This window comes from Pleurodeles waltl, chromosome 11 (assembly GCF_031143425.1).
Source record: "Pleurodeles waltl isolate 20211129_DDA chromosome 11, aPleWal1.hap1.20221129, whole genome shotgun sequence".
NCBI lineage: Eukaryota > Metazoa > Chordata > Amphibia > Caudata > Salamandridae > Pleurodeles > Pleurodeles waltl.
In genome coordinates, this window is record NC_090450.1 from 715,974,774 (window position 1) to 715,993,041 (window position 18,268).

The following is an 18,268-nucleotide window of genomic DNA, read 5'->3' on the forward strand; positions in this document are numbered from 1 at the left end:
TTAAAGATAGTGAAAGCAAACGTTTAATTTTTGGAGATTATATTGGGATACGTCTGCAAATCCTTTTCTCTTGGGTTGGAAAAGATGTGTGTCCCTTTTATGATCCCAAAGCATGACACAGGCTCTCCGGAATCAGGAGTTCAATCAAGGACTAGTAATTGGCACCTGGAGCTGTCCTTGAAAATGTGAGAAAAAAGGTAATCTTAATCAAAAAGTCAGGGAGGCAGGGAGAGAATTTTACGGGATTTCAGCTCCGAGCAGCTCGGTAAAAAATTAGGTTGGCAAGCAATCAGGGTCCAACCTGCTTTTCCCTGAGCTGGCGTATATAGGCTTGTTTATAAGAGCTGGATGTGGATTCCAGCCACAAAACCAGACAATAGAAAACACAGTTTCTATGTTCCAGATATGAGGGAGGGTACATGACACATGAAGCAAAGGCAGCACTACCTGAGACCTTGAAGGAATGACACACTCCAGTGATCCTCCCTGGAGAAACCATGGTAGCTTTGCTGAAACAAGGTGCACCAACAAAGGAGTATCCCTGTAGTGTGACATCTATCTCTATAAGGGGTTTCTAGGTATGGAGTAGCTATGCTTACAATACACACAGCTACAAAAGTTACACTAGGTGTTGGCCTGAAGCCCTCCTCCCTATGGGTACAGGAGAAATGAGCCACCATCACCATCGCCTCTAGTATGTCAAGAAGATTACTCTTTGGTGGATAAAAAGAGGAGCACTTTGGGTGTTCCTCCACCAAGAAGAGTTTAACTCTGCCCAGCAGCACATCAGAAGGGCATCTGTGTGATCTCTGGAACTCACGCTCAAAAATGCTACAAGAAACCACTGTCATGGTTTAAAGAGAAGATGGGGCAGGATGGTAGAGGTCCCACAGGGAGCTCTTGGCTTTCCTCCTTGAAATAGCTCTCAAGTGTTTTTCACCAAGTGCTCCACCAAGGCAGATCAGATTGTATGTGGTTCTCTCTTTTTCCAGTCCACTTAAAGGCGCTATACTCTGGAAACCAGACTGTTCAACGTATTTGCAGTGTGGCCACAATGAGTGAATGATGCCTCAAACATTAATTGCACTAGGACGCAAATAGTGCCACACTTTACATTTAGAGAGCTCATTGCACCTGACGGTACAAAGGGTATATTAACTAGTATATTACAAAGTATGACAATGGAGGTTAACAGGAGTAGAACAAAAACAAAATAAAATAAGTGGACATTGCTACAGCATTTTGTGACTCGTCAAGGTGAAACTCAAGGCATAACGAGGTAAACTTAAAGAGCCCGACGTAGACCAATGAAGGCAGCACTGCAGCAGGAGAGGGAGAATATTTTCTGCTTTCTGCCTCTGATGGGTATAGCTTGTCTAGTAGGCTTTACATCTTCCATCCTCCAGCATCCCTCTGTGTATTTGCTGTATTTTATTGCTTCCTCACTTTTGTTTTTTAACTTTCATTTTATTCGCACAAGTGCACTTCTTTTTCTCAGATTGTTTCTTAATGTTTTTTTATCCTTTTTATCGCACAGGTTTCCATTTTTTTTATCTTTTACTTTGTGTCTTCAAGCTCTCATATGTTTCTCTGCCTCTATCTTTTTCACCCTTTTATATCCGCCTTTCCGTTCCCTTTCCTGTAGTCTGATGAGGCTGTTTGAGTCTATGTTTTTCTGCACAGCCCAGTGCAAGTATATCTGTTGGTGTGGGCTCTGTGGCTACTACTCCTAAGTGCTATTTATCAGTGATGTGACAAACCACAGAACAGGCTAGGAATGAATTTAGAAGCTCTTATCTCAATTTGTTGGGCTTCCACTTAAGTATTTGTATACATTGCTCCACTACGCTCAGGAGTACTGGAAAGGTCCAATATGACGCATTTCCCTTATTCTTCATATGTCCTGTTCGCAAAAGATTAGCACTGAACTCTAATATTTATCACCATGCCATACAAATCGCAAGTGCACATTGGGCCCCTTCTTTTTATCTCTACGCCTTGGTACAGTAATGAGTGGGTGTGCAATCTGTACCATTTATTTAGATTTACATCCTGCCCTCTGGAAGTTAGAATTCAATATTTTTGCACTTGATATAACCAGGTCCGTAGGGGTACACAGAGCGGAATCACTCATCATTGCCACACACTACTGGTGGCAGGTTTTACTCATTGCGAATCATGGAGGCAGCAGATAATAGTCAAGGCATTGCGCTCAACTTGGATCACAAATTGGTTTTTGGTTTTCAAACGTCACTGGCACAAATGTATTTAGGACCCAAGGGAGGACACCAGAGTGAAGATAGCTTCTACCAGGGCCCAACCTCACATGGAACAGAGCACAGGCCACTTGTGATACTGTCTATTTTGGCATTCCAGATCCACTGGAAAAAAGCCGTTTATAATATTTCTGAACCTCACAACCGGATGGTAGACTTGACCCGAGTGACTTTCACATAAACATTTAAAATCATTTACCTCTATTTTTCTATATGCCATATTTCAGTTGTGTATTACTTTAAAAAAAATATTTTAGATCTGGCATTGCCCGAGACCTTTTGATTTTACTAATACATGTATAGAACATACTTACTTGCAGGAGCTTTCAGTCAGCCTTCTTCATCTACTGATTTTTGTTATGTCAGATCACATTTGACATCCACTACAGTATAAACCGGATTAAGTCACTTTTCAGACAACTTCAGCCAATGGCTAACTTCACAGCAAATGACCGCATTCTGCTCTTTCAAAAGGAACATATCTGCACACCAAGTAGTTCCCTTCGTGCCATGTACTACTATAGCAATCTGTGCATTTAGAGACAAAGAAACGTTTTTGATTTTAGCCAATTTTTAGAATATAGGCAAAGGTACAGCAGCTTTCTCTGCAAAAACGCTTCACAAAAACCACAAATGAACCAAACCAGCATCGACAAAATCTGAAAAAATGGCAGTCAGCTCCAGACCTGTTGACTTTGCCAAGGCTTGTTCTAAATCATTTTGCTAGAGCTTACCAGTACTCTGTCATTTAACCTAACTGTCATTGTGCATGTTGCATTCTACTTCCCCCACACCCAAGATGGAGTTAAGTATTTAGATTTTTGCCATTGGGACTAGAGGTGGGCGAGCCAAGGATTTAACACAAAGAGACAAGCCAGGGCTGAGCCAAGTGTCTGGCTTGGCTCTAAAAGCACGAGCCAAACCATGAAAATATTTACCACATAAATCATGCAACAAACATCATGTCAAAATGTAATAAAGCCTCTTCAAAGTTCAAAAAAGTGTATTTCTTTCTTTAACATGAGGAAGCGTTTACCCTTATTACCTGTGGAGCAATGATTACTGAACCCTCAAATAGAAATTCGCCTAAATCTTCAGACTTTTCTCTCCTACAAGCTGCTATTTCTTCAGTCCCTGTGTCTCCTACCCCCTTTCTTCCTCCTCAAGTTCTCTCACTGTTATTTCTTACCACTATATCATAGACTTCCTTCATCTCTGTGGCGTCTGCTTTTTTTCTTACTTTTCTTTAATTTGTCTCTGTTGCTCCCACCTCCTTTGATCCTATCAATAGTCTCCTTTCTCTGTCTCTGTCTCTCTCCTCTCCCATAGGGTCCCTCCTTTCTGTATAATTCTCCTCTGTTTTACTTTCTAAGATTCCACTCAGCTCCCTCCTTCTCTCCATGATCTCATCTAAGACTTCACTTCACTTATCCCTCTAGTATTGGCTCTCTTCTCTTTTGTATAAACACACACCCTCTCCTGAGGTCCAATACTGAGGCTAGCTATCCAGTGTTATTAAGTAAGCATGTAAGTGCCTATGGACCGCCTGATGCTTCACCCAGTCTTACGTCATTGCATATATGGGTGCTTCCCCCTCATTCTGTGGTTTTAGGAACCACAATATATCAGTAGGCTTCACAGTGAATACACAATCACACAGCTGGTGATGCGTCAAACTCTCAGCTGGCATGGACCATCTTACTGGCTAGCCATCTCAACATATGCAACAGCTTTCTTCTGCTAAAGCCATTTTCCATACTCTGCAAGACTAGTGATGGTACCATGTGCTTGTTGAGGTCTGGGCTCTTACCAGTAATCCAGTCCAGATATTTGGCTATCCGATGTATGGATGACTGTACACACTGGAATATATGTCAGGCAAGTTCCCTAGAGAAACTGCCAACTACAAATCCCTCTGCGGAGCGTATGACAGGGAAGTAGGCTTCTGAAAACATAAAGAAACCCTTGATAAGCAATAGGAATGGACAAGGTCTGGGTTAAAGAGGAGTGAGTCTGGTGTGCAGACAGATCTTGTACCACTGGAACCCAATTGCCCGATCCAAGCAACTATTGGCTTTACAAAACTGGGAGCTAAAAGAGATAAAGTTGGTCTCCCAATGGACACAGGGATTGTGTTTTTCCATCCAGGTTAGCCCAAGAACAATGGCATATTTCAGAGATGTGATTAGCTCACTGGCAACCATCTCTTCATAATTGCCCCAAGTCACTAAGAAAGGCACTGTGATGGATGTCACTAGACCCAATGTCAATGGAGATAAGCTGATAGTTTGTACATGATCCAGAGATGACTTCTTCCTCACCAGAATTTGGATTCTCAAGTCCATTCACATTCCGTAGACAGCAGAATTCTACAAGGCTGGAACACAGATGGACTGACTCGGATGGACTTGAAGAATTAATTCCATTATGAACAAACATGACTTGGACCCATCAGAGAAACTAAAAACTTTAGGGAGAGTATAATCTTCCATCCCTATTTTCTTTACAAAGTATGGGTTCTGATGTTTTCCCTTTGACCTGGACGGTCGAACAGTACTGTTTTCCAGCAGATGATCTGGGCTTGCACAATAGAGACATAAGCCACCCCTTATGTCTTTGATCCCTTTCAGGGTTAGAATATGGACCTTTAGCAGACCAAAGCTCTATTTTTTAGGGAACAATGTCTAAGCTTTAGTGGGCTCAGTAGCTGGCTCAATAAACCTAAAAACTCAGGGAAGAGGACTAGAAGTGAAACTCTGGTTTCTCTGTTTTTCAATTCTCCTTTCTTTAAGTCTGTGTTCAATCAGGAGAACTTAATCCAGGAGTTCAGCAAATGAGGAAGCACTGGCAAATCTTTCAACTCATCTTTTAACTCCTCTTTTAACCCTCTTTGGAATAAGGTCAAATGAGTGGCTTTCCATTCTGTTGGTTTCAGCAGCAAGCTCACAAAATTGTGTATAATAGGCCAGTACATCTGATTTTCCCTTGAATATTCCATAGAATGAATCCTTTATGGCCGTTTCATGTGTGGCCTCTCAAACACCAAGAAAGTTGCATAATTGTTCAAACAAGGGTCTTCTGTGACAACTAATGGAGTTGCCTAAGCCGGAGCTGCACCAATCAAGGACAAATCAGATACCCTGCTTTAGACCTGTCAGAGGACAACTGTCCAGGTCAAAAGGCAGAATAAACCATCAGGGCATCCAAAAACTCCTTTAATCTCAAAGTATCTCCAGAATATTTGGAAGCTGAAGGACTGATGGCAGGAAGGTGGCAGAACCTGGATTCGATTGCTTGGTGAAGAGCAGCATTCTTGGTCCTTAAGCGTTCCAATTCTGTAGATTGTTACTGAACAACAGCGGCCAAGCCTACACCAGGATCCATGCCAGAAACATGCAGATTTGTTTTGGTTTTGAAACCTATTCAGGTCGGACGCTTTCCCGTAATCTGGCCCAGGTCTTTAACAGTCTGATGTACAGGTAACTGTCTCTACAAGCAACAATATCACCAAACACTGGAGTATATGGTAGGCAAGTACCCTTCAGAAGCTGCCACCTTCTCAGGTGGAAAAGGCCAAAGGTGTAAAAAAAAAAAAAAACTCCTTGCTTGATGAAAACTTCAGAGGATTAAAGAAAATCAGGAGTCTGGAATCTGATAGTGGAATTTTTCAAGAGTGAAAGATCAGAATCAGCAAGTGGAAGAAGTGAGGATTACAAGTAAAGGAACACAACTTTGTTATGATGCATCCTCCAACCAGACTGAAGTAAAAGTACAGGAAAAAGGAAATGACATCAAACATCACACATAAGGAAACATAAAGGATTGGAAAAAACAGAAAGGAATTAAGGATGAAATAGCCATGATATAAAAGGAAAAGCTAAGAGAATGAAAACCTAAAATGGACTAGCTGCCAAACAGCTTTAAATGGCAGCTGCAAATCCTCAGACAGGTGATTGCCATTTTGGATCTTGAGGAGCAAGAAGAGGCAGCTAGGAGGCCAGAAGTATGGGAAATGCAGCCCCAGGTGACTGAAACTCAGATCCTACAGCTGCTGGCTTCATGTGGCACCTTCTGAGCCCTGGGAACCACAGGCCTACTCGCATGGGCATTGATTCACCAAACTGTCTGGAGTGGTGGAAGTAACATCACATGCCCTTTAACCACAATGACATCACAGGAAGTCTTTCTAACCAGTCTCTTTATCGCACTTCTCTATTACACCCATCTTCCCTTCTTTCAGTCTCACCATTGTCTCTATTAGTGATCTCAACTGCTTCCCCACCCCTATGCCTCTCTTTCTGTCTGAGCAGTCATTATAAAAAGTCTCTCATCTGTAGCCTCCTCTCTCTATTAGCTGCCTCTTTATTACTTGTCTTACGTGTCCATCTCCGAGCTGTATATTTCTTACAAGTCTCACCAACATCCATCTACCTCTCAGTTCTCTATCACCAGCTATCTGCTATTCTCTCTCTCTCTCTCTGTCTGTCTCTGTCTGTCTCTCTGTCTGTCTCTCTTTGCCAGTGTTCCCTTCCTGCTCGGTTTAGTTTTTTCCCTCCTTTCCCTTTAAATTCTTTCCCCTCTACCCTCTCTGTTTCCACTAATGTCTCTCCTCTTTCTTCTCCCTTTACATGCTATCGGGCAGCTGAAGGCACAGACCTTTTTACTGGTGTCTACTTGAAGAAACAATAAATATTTTATTTCACAAGCTTATTGCTTTTCTGTGATGCCAGGGGTCGCAGAAGGCAAGCCAGAGGTCACAGCTCCGACCCCTAAACCTAAATGGTGCCCATTAAAACGCGAGATACTGAAGTTTCTAGGCCCGTGGGCGGCGGAGACACGAAGACCGCAACAGTGACCAATCACAGCACCTTCCACTTAGTGACGTATTAAGAGCGCCATCAGCCATGGTGCAAGCAACTGAAACTGGCCTCTGTCCCAACCTGGTGAGGTAGTAAACGGAAGCCATAATTGGTGTTTAGTGGTCCCTCATACCCCTAGGCCCCAGCGCCACTGCACCTGCTGCACCTATTATAGCTAAGCTTCTGACTCCACTAGCTTCTTTCAGAGGGGAGGGTGTTCTTTAATTAAGACAGTCTGTTCTGCCTAAAGCCCAAAATAATTGGATACAAAGCTGCATCTCGCGGGTTCTCGGTCCACAGCCTATGTAACACGTGAGATGACAGCGTTTCGTCTCCCAAAAAAACATTCCCTATCTTTTTCCGGTGCCTCAACTACTTTAGGCGTTCCTGGTAAAATGAAATTAAATAAAAATAGAAGTGCAAATGCAGTCCTAGCCCATCGGGAGAGAGGTATGTTCGGGGAAAACACACTTCTATCGCTCGGGTAAAGACTCAATCCAGTCCTGGCTGTGTAATCCTTGGGAAAGAGGCTCCGTATTTGGAAGTTTCATAAATTGCGCACCCATACTGCCTGTTCGAGGGTGGTCTAGCTCCAACCCTAGCTAGCAGACTAGTAGCTAGTGAGGCCACGGGGACTATTCCGTGTGAAACCCTCACAGGTCCAGCACCATCTGAGCTACCGTCTACTGACTGCCAAGGAGATCTGGATAGGGCCTAGCCACGTCCCAGGTCCCATGGTGTCACCACTACTTGAACCAAGGAATGGAGATCCACCTAGACGCCCCTTCCCCACCGAGTTGGTAGCCCTTCAATGTTGAACTCTACACATTACCCAGTCATGTCAGAACATACTAAGTGATGAATCCGAGCTTACTCCGGCACACCGCCTTCTCCAGTGAGGACTGGAGCTCAACAGATGATCTCCATTCAGGAGAACCAAAGGGGATCTGCCCCATAGGGGCTGGTGTCACCATGGTGATGACCTGTCCAGGCCTGGGGTCCCAGAGTCCTGTCTGGCCTGCACAAAAAGCCCTCCTAAACTCTGACCTTTAGAAAGATATTACCCTATTGCGCTCAGCAGGGTAGCAAGGATGGACAAGCAAGGAACATAGCCCCTTTGATTGCTGTCGAGGTAGTAAAATACAACACTGTAAGTGTTCAATAGGCCTCTCGGGGCCCCTGTGCCACTACAACTGCTGCACCATTTGTAGCTACATCTCTGACTGCACCCCCTTCCATAGCGTCTAGCTCCTAGCGACATGCACCATAGGACACGCCCACTCAGTAGCTCCTCACATCCCATTCACGAGTGCAGACTATTAGAATAATAATGTTCCTTCGAATGCAATTAACCACTATCATGCTTCCTCTAAAATACATGCCTAGCTACTCTAAACTGCAGGTGCCACAGACGCACTTCTAGGCACTCCGTAAACCCCTGTCCCTCTCTCCATTGGCACGCCCACTCTGACACCATCTGAAGGACACCCCAACACACCACAGGAAAAGGACCTGGTACCCAAACATCCTCAGGTACTTTCCAGTACGGATGAGATAAACTACCTATTAAACTTATCCATTCTCTCTGCGTTATTAAGCATTCGTTCCTCACCTGGTCTGGTCGTTTTCAAAACTCCGAATGTGAGAATAAACAAACTGAAAGCCATGATTGAGTGTGAAGTGGACTTACAATGTTATCAGGATAGAAAGGCCCTCTCCGTGCAGCACCCAAAGGAGGCACATTCTGGACCAATAATCTCCCATATTTATGCAGTTACACACGTACTCAGTGCCTACAAGTGCAGCCACTCTCAGCAAGGGACTGAGAAATCATTTAGACGTGCCTTATAGACCCTGTGCCTGAAATGCTACCTGTCCCTATCCTTATTGATCACTCCCACTACGGGTGCTTCTGCGCATGGAGGTCTAAAAAAAGGATGCAAAACAGAATGACAGATCGTGCAAAAAAGGATGGTGATATACCTCGAAATAATAGTCTCCTGTCAAGAATATGTCCGCTCACTTGGCCTTAGGTTTGGCCATTTTAGTGTGATGTTTACCTGCCAGTAGCTTCCGGCTCCTCTAAAATGCATTGCATTAGAAGACTGAAAATGACTTGTTGTCTTTAAAAAGTGTCCCTGTATCCATATGATTCACTCCAGTTGATCTACAGTAACAGCCTTGGAGGATGCTTATGAAAAGGAGGTGTTGGATATACTCAGGAGAACGTCATCGGTTATTTTTAGACATTCAAAAGCATATAATGTCAGAAGTGACTAAGAAAACATTTCTCATTAAAAAAACAAGTTTCCAATACGCACCGATAAAAACATCACTAGTACAACCAATATTGTGCTAATAGTTGGCATGGAGATTCAGTGAAATAACTGCTCATCGCTGAGATACGTGGGATCTGCAGATCAGAAGCGAGAATCTCTGCAAGGAGGCTCAGCCTTTCATCCTTCAGAAGTTTGTATTGAATACCATGAAAATGTGTAAATGTAATGCCTGTAATGTATAGTGCTTAGAAATTACAGATGTGGAGCGTGAATTGCTATATAGAAAGCAAGTTATTATAATGTCCTTAAGCCTGCTCCGTTGAACATGCTGTGAACTCTCCAGTGGATGTATGTCACAATATCAAGTCAACGTACCGCCCTGCAGAAATATGACACCCACAATATCAAGTATCACTATTTCACCAAAGTAATTACATATACGGAAGTGCAGATTTATTATTCTGCAATCCCCATATTCTTACCTTACCATATACAGATAGTCACTACTTTAGAATATTGTTGCAGGTCGATGTGTCAAACAAGACGTTGTGACCCCACCTCTTTCACAGCTAGTAATTCAGCAGCAAAGTGCCCAGGACTGCCTCAAATGTGTTCGTGTATCCATCAAAAGACTATCATTTTAGTTCATTATTTAAAAGTCCTTGCCTTCTTATCCCTGTGATCTCATCTCTGTTTTCTTTCCTCCGCCCTTTGAGACAACTTTAGCTCGCTCACCAGTCTATTGTGTTTTTTTTTAGTCATGCATAACATACATACATAGGCTTTTGGTAAGCAGTCACATCCATTGGACTGTTGAATTCAGTCATCCACATTTTTCTTCCGCCCACCACAGTTTACATTTTGAGGGAAGGGTTCTGCCCAGTATTCAGATTAGATCCCTTCAACTTGAGGAAATGCCCAAAACCTGTGCACAGAGTTCACTTCCGCCTAAAAATAGCTAATTGCTCTTCAACGATGAAGGTTGGTTCAAAGTTTTTTTTTTCATTTTTATATTATCTTTAAATATCACCTGTTTATTTTGCTTGCATTTCTGGTGCCCAGTTAGATGATAATTTATCTTACGTGTCTGATTTTAAAGTTGTGTTATAAAGTTTTTAATTAACATTGCAATACTTCAGTTACCCACAATTTGAATGGCTGGTAAGTTGGTCATTTATTCTTGTCTTCTTCAAAAATAATAAAATGCATGGTACATCGGAAAGGGGTGTTATTTAAAAAACACTAGTAAAAAATCCTCACCAGTGATTTTAGTATTTTAATTGTTCATTGCAAGTGTACTGCGGGCATGCTTAGGTGGTGGAATGTTTTCATTTTTTTTTATTTTTAATTTTTGTCACAAAGGGTCGCAATAAAAAATAAAACAAATTACCATTCCACCAGCTTGCCAAGGCCAGACCTATTGTTTGCTTAGATCTGCCCTTTACCCTCTCCACACTACCCTATGGGGTACTCTTAATCATGCATTCTTGGTGTGATGTTTCTCCTATCTTTCATGGAACATTTGCTGTATGGCCTATACTCCTCCTGACATATTTCTCTAATACTTCTTATGGGGTCCACTTTCCTCCCTCATTATTGTCTTTATGTGCCTCTTTTTCTAGAATCTCCTTTCTCTTCCTTCCACTGTTTCTCTTTCTGGTCTCCTCTAGCACTTTCTCCTTCTGCACTTCTTGTTTATCTTGTTTCATTTCCCTCCATGCTCTTCTTCATAGTCTTACCTCTGCCCTCTGTCTGTCGTCTCATCTCTTTGTTCTCTCTCCATGACTTTCCATTTTCTTGCCACTCGCATTGTGATAGTCTCTTATCTATATCTACCACCCTCCATGTTATAAACCTCTCATCTGTCTGCCCTGCTCGTGATGGCCTCTTATCTCCGTTAAGCTCCAATATTTAACCTACAATCTCCTCTCTCGTTTACATTTGACCTTCTCTATTTGGGTTGCCATTTTTCTTCCATCATGGTCTCCAAGATGTCCTCCTCCTAGTCCTCTGTCTTCCTGTCTGTAGTCTCCTTTCTGTCTCCTGCCTCTTCTGTTCTCATCTCCTCCCTTACCTCTCTATTCGTTGCTCGTCTTGGCTCCTTTCTATGGTTTCTTCTCTCTTTCGTCCAGAGCACTCACCGTGACCCCTTGCCATTGCCCTCCAACCCTGCTCTTCCTCTCTATATCACTCCTTCTGTCACCCTTGCTTGTTCTATTGTTCTTCCTGTGTCACAGTCTATCCCTCCTTTAGCTCTTTTTGCATCTCTCTAGGTCTCTTATTTAATTTCTCTATGGTCTCCTCTCTCCCCCCCCCGCTCTCCCCTCTTCGCTCTCTCTAGTGGCCTAATGTAAAACTATGCTCCTCTGCAGAATGTGAAGAGGGCCCCCTGAGCCTCCCATATATCACAGAAATTAATTGGCCTTCAGGTGGAATGGGGTCCCTCTGAAGGACTGGGGGCCTCAGAAGCGTGGGTCCCCTGCCCTGCAGGGGCTGCAGAGGCTTGCCTTACACCCCTATCTCCCTCCCTCCCTCTTGATCTCATTTGTCTCTCCGTTGTCTCTTGCCTCATCCCAGTGGACCTTTATGTTCTTTTCTTCTCTTTAAAGTCTCCTCCTATTCTTCTCTCTCTCCACTTTGCTCACGTGCTCTCCTCGCTCTCTTTCTTTTGCTCTGTCTCCATCTTTCTTGTATCTCTTCTCTCATCTCTATGTGTCTCTATGACCTTTCCTTATCTCTGTGGTCACTCTCTCCTCCCTCTACCTTGCGCTCTATGGTCCTGTTTGCCTATCTTCCTTCTATTGTCTCCTTTCTTCCCTTCACCCTCCTCTACATGAACTCTTACTCTTGTCATTAACACCACCCCTTTACTCTCCTCTCTTCCGTCCACAATATTCATCTTCTTCTCCCCCTCGCCCTCTCCTCTATGTTCTCTTGTTCTCCTTCTCCCTGATTCCAATGATCCCTCCTCTCTCTCTCTTCACTCCTCTATGTGGCTTCCCACGCTCCGCCCTCCTCTTGATGCTTTCCCTGCACCCTTTCATCCTCTGCATGCACTGCTTCCTCTTCCATACACTGTATCTCCCTGTATCCTTCTCCTTCGCAGCTGCCCATCCATTCTGTCAATGCACCTCTGTTCTGCCCTGTGGAACCACATGCTGTTCAGCACTGAGACCAAAACACAGGTCTGATGGTGCACCTCACCCGTGGCAAGCAGCACCCGTGGCGAGGGCAGTAGTGAAACCCGGTAGTAAAATCACATTTCCATCAGAGGTCTGTGACACGAGTCACACACGCACTTGTGGAAAGAAATCTGTATTTGGCGTGTCAATAACTGTGATGAAGGTGTGTGTTTACCTGAGGAGCACAGGATGTGATAAACTCTCTGAGTCTCGGGGTTGTCATGTGTAGATGGGTCAACAAGGAGGAATCGTGTCCCAAACACTATTCTACCAGAATATCGTGTTTGAAATATCGTCATACAAAAATATATTAGGCAGAGTATGAGTAACCAAAGTATTGTGAGGTAAGAGTACATAGATAAGATAGATATGCATATATTATGTATACATATTTGAATTATGAATCTATACTTAACAACATATATATTTACCTTCACAATATTATGATAGTCAATAGTCTGACTAAATATACTTTTGTAGGACAATATTTTTCCACACAATATTCTGACATACAAGCAAGCTTGCTACAGTCACTTATGTCACTGAACTCAAAAGGACCTGTGTCCTAAATAATGTCCTTTCCTGGGCGAATCCAGTATGACTCTGTCCTTGTATTCTGCAGGCAGAAGAAGTCTCTAGGATTGTGGTTCAGGAGCTCCTGTGTTCACACAAAGAGTGGCTGTCTGTTTGTGAAAAAAGGATAATACCAAACCTAGGACGCGCCTAAACTGGAAACTGGACAAGGAGCTTAACTTAGTTTATCAACTTTGTAGTGAAAATGTCATAGATGGTACCTCAATGCAGGGAAAGAGAAGGTTTCCCATATATTATGCCATTCTACGGAATCTCGTAGCACTTTAAGAGTCTAGGCGCCAGTTAAGGGTCTGGGATTCTTGTTGACTAGTCTGCAGACATGTTTTTGACTGTGATTTGTATTCTTATGTCATACGCATTTCTACAGCAACCAAGTGTGTGTTTCTGTATGGATGAGGAGTTCCTTCTAAGATAGGGGATCCAGCCATCATCAGGAGCTGTGTTTCTAGTAGTGAGTTCTGGCCCATCCCTAAGACCTTGTTGTTTCCAGAGTGTGATGCACAAGTATTTTTTAATTTAGAAAGCATTCTATATGGCACAAACAAGGGCCCCATCGGACGTCAGAGCGCCTCGTGACATGTTACCGGATTTACAGGCATACCTAATATGAAGAATAACAATGATTGAAAGTGACATACAACCATTAGGAAGATACCATACAGGAGGCGGATTTAACATTAATTCAGCCAATTAACATAACTCAAAGATTGTCAGTAAACTGCATTACAAGATCAGGAGTATTTCCACATTAAGCAATCTGACAAGATTATTGGGCTGACAGATCAAATATCTTCGATGGAGTGCATTAGCAGAGTTAGATTATCCCCACGGGAAGCAAACTTGGAGGCAATCTAATAACATTAATTTATGATTCTGAACTCTGCAAGGACTGCGCACTCCGATCCCACCTTGATGGGATTCCATTAGAGAGGGTCTCAATCTTGCAATATGTAGGGATTACACTCAGCAGACGTATGGACTGGCTTTTCTATATGGAAAGACAAAGATTGAGGTTGGGACAGTTTGTGGGTGGGCTTTCGAAGGTGCACAGGGGGTCACTGTTCAAGCCAGTTAGCCCCGTAATTGAGATATATAAAATGCACCCTGTAGGTTTGGCCATGTATGGGGCCGAGCTATAGGGTCACAAGCCACTGGCAGTGTTTACGAGCATTGAGAATAGATTTATGAGACAGCTGCTGAGGCTTCCAGTCAGCACCCCTCTGCTGCACCTTTGTTTGGATTTGGGTATGTGACCCCTACTAGAGCACATTAGACTTAGGCCTATACTCTTTTGGTGGAGAATCTGGGCAACTCCGGAGTTAATTTCTTAGAGAGCTGCCCTCAAGGCAGTTCTAGGGATTGCCGGGGCGAACAGGTTACCTTGGTTGAGATATGTCAAAGACTCTCTGGAAAATATGGGAAAGCGTAATATGTGGGACAATCTGTATCATTCCATCCCTCGAACCGAATTTATCAAATGCTACAGGGATTATACGTTTTCTAACTTGTTAAGGGCGCATTTCCAAGGCAACATGACCACACGATTTTTTAATTTTCAGGATTTTTATTGTTTGGAAAGTTGCACTGATGTAATTTAGCCGGCTCTGGTGAGAAAGTTATATCTACAGTTTAGGCATGGTAATCTCACAATTTATTCTTTCAGGAGTAAGTGGAGTCGGGGAGGGGTAGTTGATGGTGGACAGAATGTGTTCATCTTGTGGTCAGGGGGAAGAGACAGAGGCGCATGTTTTTTTCTTCTGTCCAGTTTATAGGAAGTATAGATCAGCTTGGGTAGTTCCAGCCTGTCGCAATTCTGATTTTACTCGCTGCTTTGAAGCACTAAGACGTCTGAGGACGAATACTGATCAGCCCATTGTTTTTTGTTATCTCTAGATATTTATTCAGGGTCTGGTGCTTAAGGAAACGGGTGGTGGGAGGATATGGCCCTGATATATGTTTGTTTCTGACATGTATAATAATAGTCTGGTTTTTATCCAATAATTCTGTATGGTGCATGTTGCATTCATATTTTATGGTATGTATAATACTTGGTTCCTATCTAATAATGCTTGAGGGTGTATGATGCATCTGGCTTTAGAATGAGCTGGAATGTAGGGACAGAAGAAACAATTTATTCAGGACTCATGTTAGCCTTGGTATTGTTACATGCTTAGATTAATTTCCCAGGAGTTGGCAGTTAAAGCTGCATTCCATGGCCACTCCTATTAGGAAACCATGCTGTTTTTATATTTTTAATAGTGGTTGCTTTTTATTGTAAAGGTTTTAGATATTTTGTTTAGTTATTTTCATCTGTTTTAAAATGTGCATGCTTTTATATTGATTTGATTTGTGTAAATGTTATTTATTGCCTTCTGCACTTTTATGGCCTTTGGTGCCACAATAAAGTATTGTATCGAATAATATTAATGATCTGGCAGATCAAGTATTATTTCAGCAGAGATTAGCAAGTCACTTTAGAGAAACAACAAATTCTGGAATGGTGACTGAGGTATTTTTCAAAAAGGAATTATTAATTAGCCCCCAGGGTACAAGGAAGGGGGTCATTATCTTTGTTGGGTGGCCTCAGAGAGTGAAAAATCCTCTGTTGAAGGGCAGGACATTCTCTTTTGCTTATCACCACTCAGAATCCCCCAGAAATAGTACATTTATTTTAACACTATTTTGGGTCTTAGGCATATGGTCTGATGTATCACTTTTTCCCTTTCTATGTCTAAGGCAAAAATGGTTAGTAGTACAAATATGCCATGTTGGGTGTTAAACTAGTACTAATGAAGTGAGACCTTTGTCCAGACAGTATTAAGCAGTGTACAAATGGCAAAATAAGAAAGTAAAACTATCACAAAATCTGCAACATTATGCTGCATAATTTGCCGTTTCTTGACGCATAATTGAGTCAATCCTGCCACATAATTTGGTCCTCCCCTGTCACATAATGCCAGTGGCCCGCTTGTAAATCAGCCATGACACTGATGGCTCCCGAATTGCCTCAATCGGGAGCCACCTTTAAGAAGACGGGACCTGACAGTGGTGCACTTTACAGCAAAAAAGGTTGTCTTATAACTACTAAGTCCGTAAACTCATCAGCCACCCACTGATGATCACAAATGCCACTGATATAATTAATGCCCAATGTTGTGAGGTCGGTTCTTGCTCGGATTACCAGTTTTCTCCCACGCAGTGGGGTAAACATACAGGAATGATCTTTGCAACCAGATTTACTGCACAGAATCCCCCTTAGCGCACTGTTTTGTGCATGCAATGTCTTCTAGCTATGCCTCTATTTTAAACTTGGCATAGCACTCTGGGGCTGCAAGATTCTAAGGAGGGGGAGATGCGTTTATAACAGAACCCCCAGAAGAGCCTTGGGTCTCTGGGAACAAGAGGCTGCAGCCTATATCAGGAACAGAGAGACCACTAAAAGGTCACAGTCGTCTCTTTCAGTGATCCCGATGCTGGCCTGCAGCTTCTCTATTGATTTAGTACAGTGAAGTCACTCCTGTAGAGCTCTTCTAAGGCACTTCAGTCCTGGCCTACATCATCCCTACTGCCCCAATCCAGGGACCCCCTCACATCTATGGCACCCCTCCCAATTTAGTACTGAGAGTCACTTACAGGTCTTCTTGTGCCCTGTTGGGCCCCACAGCACCCACTGCTTGGAGTACATTGCCTAATACACATAGTATTACTGGTAGTAATCACCACTACACTGCAGACCCCTGCTGTTCCAGTACAGAGTGCCTTAGTGTTGATTCGGAGCACAAATTGCTGTTTCAGTAATGGAACAAATACGGAGCAAACCAATGCACCTCAGCCTTGATTGGGGGTATGCTTATTTTCCAGTACTTGGATTCAAGTCTTTGCTAGTGCACCTCAGTCCTGATCTTTAGCACACACTGATATTCCAGGTCATGGGACCACACAAATCATAGCAAATGCACCTCGTGCATGACATGCACCAACCTCTGCTATCAGAGTATCACATCTCACACACAGCTCTATCAATGCACCTCAACCCCACCCTGCAGCACACCCTGGGAGCACAGCCAGCAGCAGGAGCACCATTGCACCCCAATCCTCCTATCCTAACCAGCAGCAACCCTTCTGCTCCTGCACTGGGGTCCAAAGCCTGCTCTGCCACAGCACCCCAAGCGTGACCTGTCGAAGCTCAGGCAGTTTTAGTACTGGGGCCCACACGCAGCCGTTCCCTTACCTGGAGCCTCTCTATACCATGGTGCTCGGTCGCTGCAGGTGGGCCGGTGTGGGAGGGGGCTTGCTCAGCCGGTGCTCTCCATATCTGCTGCACGGCACAAGCCGGTATCTCGCCAGAGCCTGTTGTCGTCTCCAGCTGCGGGAGGATGGTCTCCGCGATCCACCAGAGGAGGGTCGGTGAGAGAGACCGCGAGAGAGAGAGAGAAAAGCACCAAAAAGCAGCAGACTCCGCCCCCCGAAGCAGCGCAGATTCGGCGCCGCGTGGATGAAGGCGCGAAGTAGGCAGTCCCAGAACGCCATCCCAAGCCCCCCCCCACCCTCTCTATCCACCACCCCCAGGCGCCCTCCTACACAGTGTGACCCCTGCTGCGTGACCCCACCACGCACCCACAGCTCTCTGACGCTGGTGCACTGCGCACCCACTGGGCAACGGCTTCCTACATCGCAACTCCTTCATCGCCCCCCCTCCAAATCACCTCTCAGCCCCATCGGCCCTAGCCACTATGCCGCCCTTCCAGACACTATGCCGCACTTCCTTCCTTCCTCAGGCAATGCACGCCCCACAGACCGCAACACACACCCCTGTGACTTCCTTTCAAAGAGGTCTCCCACATCCATGTACCCCACCATGTCTACACGCCTCGTGGGGTGTCCCCAAACCTGTCCAACTCTATCTCACAAAAAGGAAATGAACCCGCTGTGCAACCTGTCATGCATTTCTCCCCTTCTCCACGAGGGTTTCCCCAAATTTGTCAAACTTCGTCACACAAAGGTGTAATTAGACTGCGCAGATTTTCTTCTTCCCACAGACAGGAAGATGGGAACGTGGGACTATGAGGGGATGCTGG

At 44.0% G+C, this 18,268-nt stretch overlaps 1 protein-coding gene across 1 annotated transcript in view; it reads right to left on the reverse strand.

Annotated features, from left to right (window-relative positions):
- The window catches only part of LOC138266051 (neuropeptide Y receptor type 1-like), a 231,384-nt gene extending 213,827 nt beyond the window's left edge, over window positions 1-17,557 (reverse strand). Inside the window, exon 1 of the mRNA XM_069214391.1 lies at window positions 17,422-17,557. The gene's annotated coding sequence lies outside the window, so the exon portion shown is untranslated. The remainder of the gene's footprint in view (window positions 1-17,421) is intronic.
- Window positions 17,558-18,268: the final 711 nt, after the last annotated feature.